Source organism: Crocodylus porosus, unplaced genomic scaffold (genome assembly GCF_001723895.1).
Source record: "Crocodylus porosus isolate Cpor-Errol unplaced genomic scaffold, CroPor_comp1, whole genome shotgun sequence".
NCBI classification, from domain to species: domain Eukaryota; kingdom Metazoa; phylum Chordata; order Crocodylia; family Crocodylidae; genus Crocodylus; species Crocodylus porosus.
Window position 1 is genome coordinate 21,749,001 of NW_017728916.1, and position 6,042 is coordinate 21,755,042.

The 6,042-nt window shown below is 40.3% G+C and overlaps 1 protein-coding gene and 1 long non-coding RNA gene across 5 annotated transcripts in view; both read right to left on the bottom strand.

Moving 5' to 3' along the window:
• Positions 1–569, bottom strand: part of LOC109311047 — a 5,627-nt gene extending 5,058 nt beyond the window's left edge. The window contains exon 1 of the long non-coding RNA XR_002101387.1: positions 496–569. This is a non-coding gene — a long non-coding RNA (uncharacterized LOC109311047). The remainder of the gene's footprint in view (positions 1–495) is intronic.
• Positions 1–6,042, bottom strand: part of DACH2 (dachshund family transcription factor 2) — a 553,736-nt gene that overhangs the window by 455,006 nt on the left and 92,688 nt on the right. The gene's annotated exons all lie outside the window — the stretch shown is intronic.

Consider the following 6,042-nt stretch of genomic DNA (forward strand, 5'->3'; position numbering starts at 1 on the left):
CTAGATGATCTGCTCAGGTCCCTTCCGACCCTACAAACTATGAAACTATAAGTAGGTGATGTCAAAAGGCCTATAAAAGTCAAAACTGCCCAGGAGGAGGCACAGCACCCATGCAGAGATACCTACAGCAACCAGATGATCTGCAACCTTTTTTCTCTCTCTCAGGATGCTTGAGTGAGTAAACTACTTCAAACTTATCTACATATATAGCTTGCTATAATGTAGAAGCGTATCAAACAGCTACTTAGCTCTGTCTGCTCTATGCTTATTCTTTGATACTTCGCTATCCTGTACCCTTCCCCAAACCCACCCTCTTTAACCAATAAAACTCTCCACTGTACAGGTGTGGTGAACTCATTGAGACGGATTGGGGGTATGCCTTCAAATTCCATATATCCAGGTAAACAAAGCTACTTTTTGTACTTTGGACTAAGGGAAGCACCCCAAGTTCTTGCAGTGGGTCAAGTACCCTTAAGGTCTACAAAGTCTGTGTACCTCAGGGGGCACAGGGCCCAGAAACAGTCCAGACCCCTGGGTGGGGACAGCGATTACCCCAAGCCTGCGGGTATGCTCCAAGAAACGGGTTGGACAGCTGTGAGGCACCCCAGAAGATGCACTTGGAGCATGCTACATGGTCAGGGGCAGTGAGGTGGGTAATTCAGCATAGGAGTGCCCCCTACTAGTCCGCCACAGGGTGATCCCCTTGAGCTGGTGAAAACAGATGCAAAGTAATCATTGAGGAGATTAGCTTTTTCCTGGGTGTCAGCTGTCAGCTGCCCCGTTTGATTTAGCAGGGGTCCAAAGTTGCCCTAATTTTTCTTTCAACTTCCTATGCATCTGAAGAAGGACTTTTTATTGTCCTCGATTCCCAGCTTGAGCTCAGTTTCAGCCTGGACTTTTCTTGTCCACTCCCTACAGGTGCAGGTCGGGGATACATAATCCTCCTTAGAGTTATTTCCAGTCTTCCAACCCTTATAAGGTTCTCTATTAAGAAGGTCCATGAGTTCCCTATTTAGCCAAGTGGGTTGCCAGCCCTTTTAATACCCATCCTGCGGGCCAGAATGAACTTCCCTTGATCTTTTAGGACTCTGTGCTTAAAGAGTGACCACTCATCTTGGACTCTCATCCCTGTCAGATCATGATCTTTCAGGGCCTCGACAAGCAACTTTCTGAGCTTGTGAAAGTCAGCTTTCCAGAAGTCGACTATTTCTGCACTGCTGATTTGCCAGTTTTGTGATGTTTCGCCAGTTTTGCCAGTTTTGCAATGGATATGGAAGGTGATCAATGTTACCAAGCTTCCCTCCAATCCTCAGGATGCTCACTAGATCATCCCCTTTGACCAAAACCAGATCAAGCAATGCCTCGCCTCCTGTTGGCCCATGAACTTTGAGTCATCAGTGCAAGTGAAGAAGCTATGTGACCAGTAAGGTTTGGCTGAAGGTTTGTTCCTCCCATGAGATGTCAGGGTGGTTGAAATCACCCAACAACCATGCACCAAGAACATTCAGCCTCTGTTAGTTCCCTAGAGAATTTGTGGTCATGCACTTCCTCCTGACTAGGAAGTCTATAATAGACTCCTACACTTACATCTCCTTTACCACGTTTTCCGCATATTCTAACCCAGAGTGTTTCAAGTCACCCTCCTTGGGTGCCAATGTCAGCTAGTAGGAAAGTGTACTGCTCCTTGATATAGAGAGCTACAACCCTGCCCTTCCTCTCAGCACAATCCCTCATAGCCATTTATACCTGTGGTCCACTCATAGGTGGAGTCCCACCAGGTGTCCATTATTCCTATGAGATCATATTTGTTATTGCTTAGCAGGAAGGCCAGTTCCTCCTGTTTGTTTCCCACGCTCCAGGCATTAGTGTACAGGCAGCTAAGCCTGCCCTTGGAAGCCCTAGGCTTTTCTGAACACTTAGGAAAGTGCCGTCCATGGGTTGGCGGAGGAGTAAGTTCTGTTGTATTTCCTGACTGCTGATTATGGGCTTATCTCTTCCTGGGCTTGTTCTGGTGGTTGTCTGCCCATCCCCTGGCAAGCTCAGTTTAAAGCTCTGTCAAACAGGTCACCCAAACTGGTCAAAAAAAGCTAGTTTCCTGTTGGGGTGAGGTGAAGGCCATTTCTTCCCAACAGACCACTGCCTCACTCCCTGTGGTGCGGACAGTTATTGAAGAAGCTAAAGCCTTCAACGTTTCAGTCTTCTGTTTACTTCTTCAACATCTCTCTTACTCCTGTGCCCATGACCCGTAACCGGGAGGATCGAGGAGAAAACCACCTGTGCCCCCAAACCCTCTAAGCCAAGCCTCCCCACACCCCCGTAGTCACTCATGACCCAGCCAGGATTGCTTCGAGCAGTGTTATCTTCACTGCATGCCATCACAATGATTTTGAAGCATTCTTGAGGGGCACCTGGATGGGGCCATGCATCTGTACAACACAGCAGTGGTCTGAATTTGAAGCACAAATTGGAGCAGAATTTTAAGTGCTTCAGATGCGTGCCTGTATGTCCTGAAAATAGACAGTCTGTCTCTCCTGTGCACTCAATTATTCCTTTGGTGGCAACCAGTGTGGAAGAAGCAGCCACCTTATTTGCAAGCAAGAGAGATGAGAGCTAGACCATAAAATATTGCAGAGGAGGGCCAGGAAGTACAAACAGCCTGAGAGATCGAGATTGAGACCAAGGAGATTAGGTTTGAAAACTGAAAAGGGAATCAAGGGGTGGAGAGAGAAAACTGAGACTGGTGTGAAGTTAGCAGAACAAGATGAAAAAAATGGGGAAACAATGGACCGAGTAGGAAGAGATGGAGAGAAAAGGTAGACAATTCTGGCAAGAAGTCAGGGTCCCCGGGAGGGAAGAAGAACCACCAAGACTGGCTAGACAAAGAGACCGGAACAGGAATATGGGGTTGACCTGGATGAAAAAATCCAGAAAAGGAGACCACCAACGTTGACTTTTAACATTGTATAACTTCTGTGTGCTGGATTTTATTACTTCAATAACATTCTTTTAACATAGTTCACATACTTGTTATTCTTTTAACATAGTTCTTTCAACATTCTTTTAACATAGTTTACATACACAAGTAGTAGAATGTTATTTATCAGAAAAATCACGAGTCTTGAACTTATTACTGGTATAACTGAAGTACCTCTAGAGGTATAATTGAGAAGCAACACTTCCATTGGACTAGATGCTCTACAAAGAACACTGTAAAGTGTTCTGCAGACAAAATGGCAAAGGAGAATTTTAAGTAAGTATTTGAAGGCATCTTTGTAAATAAGGGTAATTTTCAGTAACATACTTTGGTCTTAATACTCTGCACACAAGTAGCCAACTGTTAACTAGACAACTTACGGTGAAGATAGCAACCAATGCATAAAAAAAGTGACCTTTCCAAACTGAGATCCAGCACCACATCAAATCAAGTCTATACAGCTTTAAACAGACTTATAAAATCCCAAATCCTACAATACCAGCACAGTTTTGGCTCCTCTATGTTGCAGTCTCAAGACAAAGATAAGTGCTTAGTTTATTCTTAAGCATTCCAAAATTTAAATAGTTCAAATAAAACACTTTTGAGATATGTATTCTTCAGATACCATTTTTAAAAGCTATTTCAGATAAGTGAGATAAAGCCCATTTTAAAAGCTTTGGCTATTTAGGCGTTAAACACAAGTAGTAAATCCACTTTGCCAAATTGCTCCATTTATAATATTTAATCTTCCTTCTGTAATCAGGAGCACTGAAGTACACATTCAGAGTTGCTTTCCTTTGACACAGTTCTTTTATTACTGTCTCTTTTCCTCACATAATGTCCCAGAGCAGCTGTGCCATTATGATGATGCTTTCTCTTCTGTCTTTTTTTTTTTTAAACAGCTTCTCTAGCACAAATAATTAAAACATGTATTTACCTTCCGTTGCTTGGCTGAGACTATGCGCACAATTTTGGAGGGGGGAGTTGTTTGTTTCTTTTTTATTTTATTTCTGAGCAGTGACATATTGATGTTTCAGATAATAAATCATTCCAATTTGTTCATCCCTGCCAACAATGGTTTTAATCTTCATTTACGACTTGCAAAGTCCGTTTTGTTGGAAGCGTTTGATAAAATACTCAATTACCATTTTTTTTTACACTGCAGTTCAACTGCTGTGCTGATAAAAGGCTCCAGCTCAGAAGATAAACTGCAAATAATTCCTGAAGAACAAATGTCAGAGGCGGTTTACAATGAATGGGATTTTTTTTAGCAGATTATTCTCTCACCAAAGTGACAGGGCAGCTCAATATTTATTTTGTGGAGAATGTCATTTAAATATTGTTTGACACCTGCTCCCTGCAGTCAGCAACTCAGCACATCCAATTTCAAGGGGTTTAAAAGTGATGCTTTAACTCTGCATATACTAACAATTTTCAGGAATTCAGTTAAAAAGCAAAAACTAACATACAGCACACTAGTGAAATGAATGGAAATCAAATTGAACTAGACAGACCTATCTGTGAATGAACACATGCATATAAACATATATAGAACACGCATGTGTGTGTAGGCAAGTATATTTAAGTCACAATTGTTTCCTTATGCCATGCCAATGTGGGCATACTGATATATTATTTGAAATTGTGCCACAACCTTTAATTTTTGAGATATTTTCACTAGTAGATCTATACTACAAGGAAAAGAGATTTGACTCAGATTTTTCTTTGCATCTCCCTCTTAAGTGTATACTCTAGATGGCACTGCTCATTGAGAAGACAACAACTAATACTACAGTAGTCTATGACAGAACTCATTTTTTTAAGAAAATAGGATTACTTAATTTTCTTCAAATTATTAAATTAAAAAGTTTTAAACAAAGTGATTCGAAACTACTTTTTCAAATACCCATCTCAGAATAAAAAAATCTGTTTAACTATTTCCCCCCCAAGATAAAATCCTTTTGAGTTCTTCAAAATCCACATATTTCAGGTCTTTAGAGAACTGAATACTGTGCTATTAATCACGGTGGACTGAAGAAGTAGCTGCTTCAGTTTTCATTTGTGCCAGGTGAAGCACCTTTTTATGCTTCTGTTAGGCTGTTTTAACTAAACCATTACTTCTGTTCATGCATTCGGCCCTTGAATACAACCCCTAAGAGTTCGGCATTAGCTTTCATTGTGTATTCTGAAGTGCCTGGAAAACTGGAAGTATACTTGTCATTATATATACAAAACTCCAAACAAAATCAATAGGACTTTTGAACATAGACCAAGTACAGAATCAAAAACTACTGTATGTTGTGGGAAGTGAATACAAAATAAAATCAACAATAAAAGATTCAACAACTACATTATTGTAGTGATTTGGGAGGATTTTATACATGCTGAAAGAATCTGTATCTAGATATAAGCTTATATATGATTCTAAAACTAGAAGCAGATCATATCAATGCATCCACCCCCCTTTTTCTCCAAAATAATTTTATTCCATAAATCCCAGTTCTAGATTAATGCTCTCCATAGACCCCAGTCTGAAATTCTTCCACTTGCAGAGCTCCCATTTATCTCAACAGGAGTCCCAAATTCAGAATAACTACAAGACCTGGTCCCTAATCTGAAGCTTTAGCAGTTAACACATGAAGAGCTTTTGAAAGTCAGATTATGGCAAAAGAAATTGAAGAGGTCAGTTCCATGTACTGGGTAAAAAGAACAAAATGCTAATGTTAAAGCATTTGTTTGAGGCAAATCAAGTCAGTTTAAGGGCCATAATCTGTTAAATTAGGTCAAAGGTGCATCTTCACTATGACTAATGAGCTTTATTCCATTTTATATAGTTGACTTCAAGGAAAGAGATTTTAAGATGAAAATAGTTTTACATTAAAAGAACATATTCTAAACAAACATAACACTAAATGCTTTTTCTGAAATAAATTTATTTAAATGTAAACTTAATTGAACATAAAAAAAATCCCTAAAATACTTATGCTCTCTCTTAGTCTGTATTACATGTACCCACAAACACGCATGCATGTGCACGTGCACACACACACACACACACACACACACAC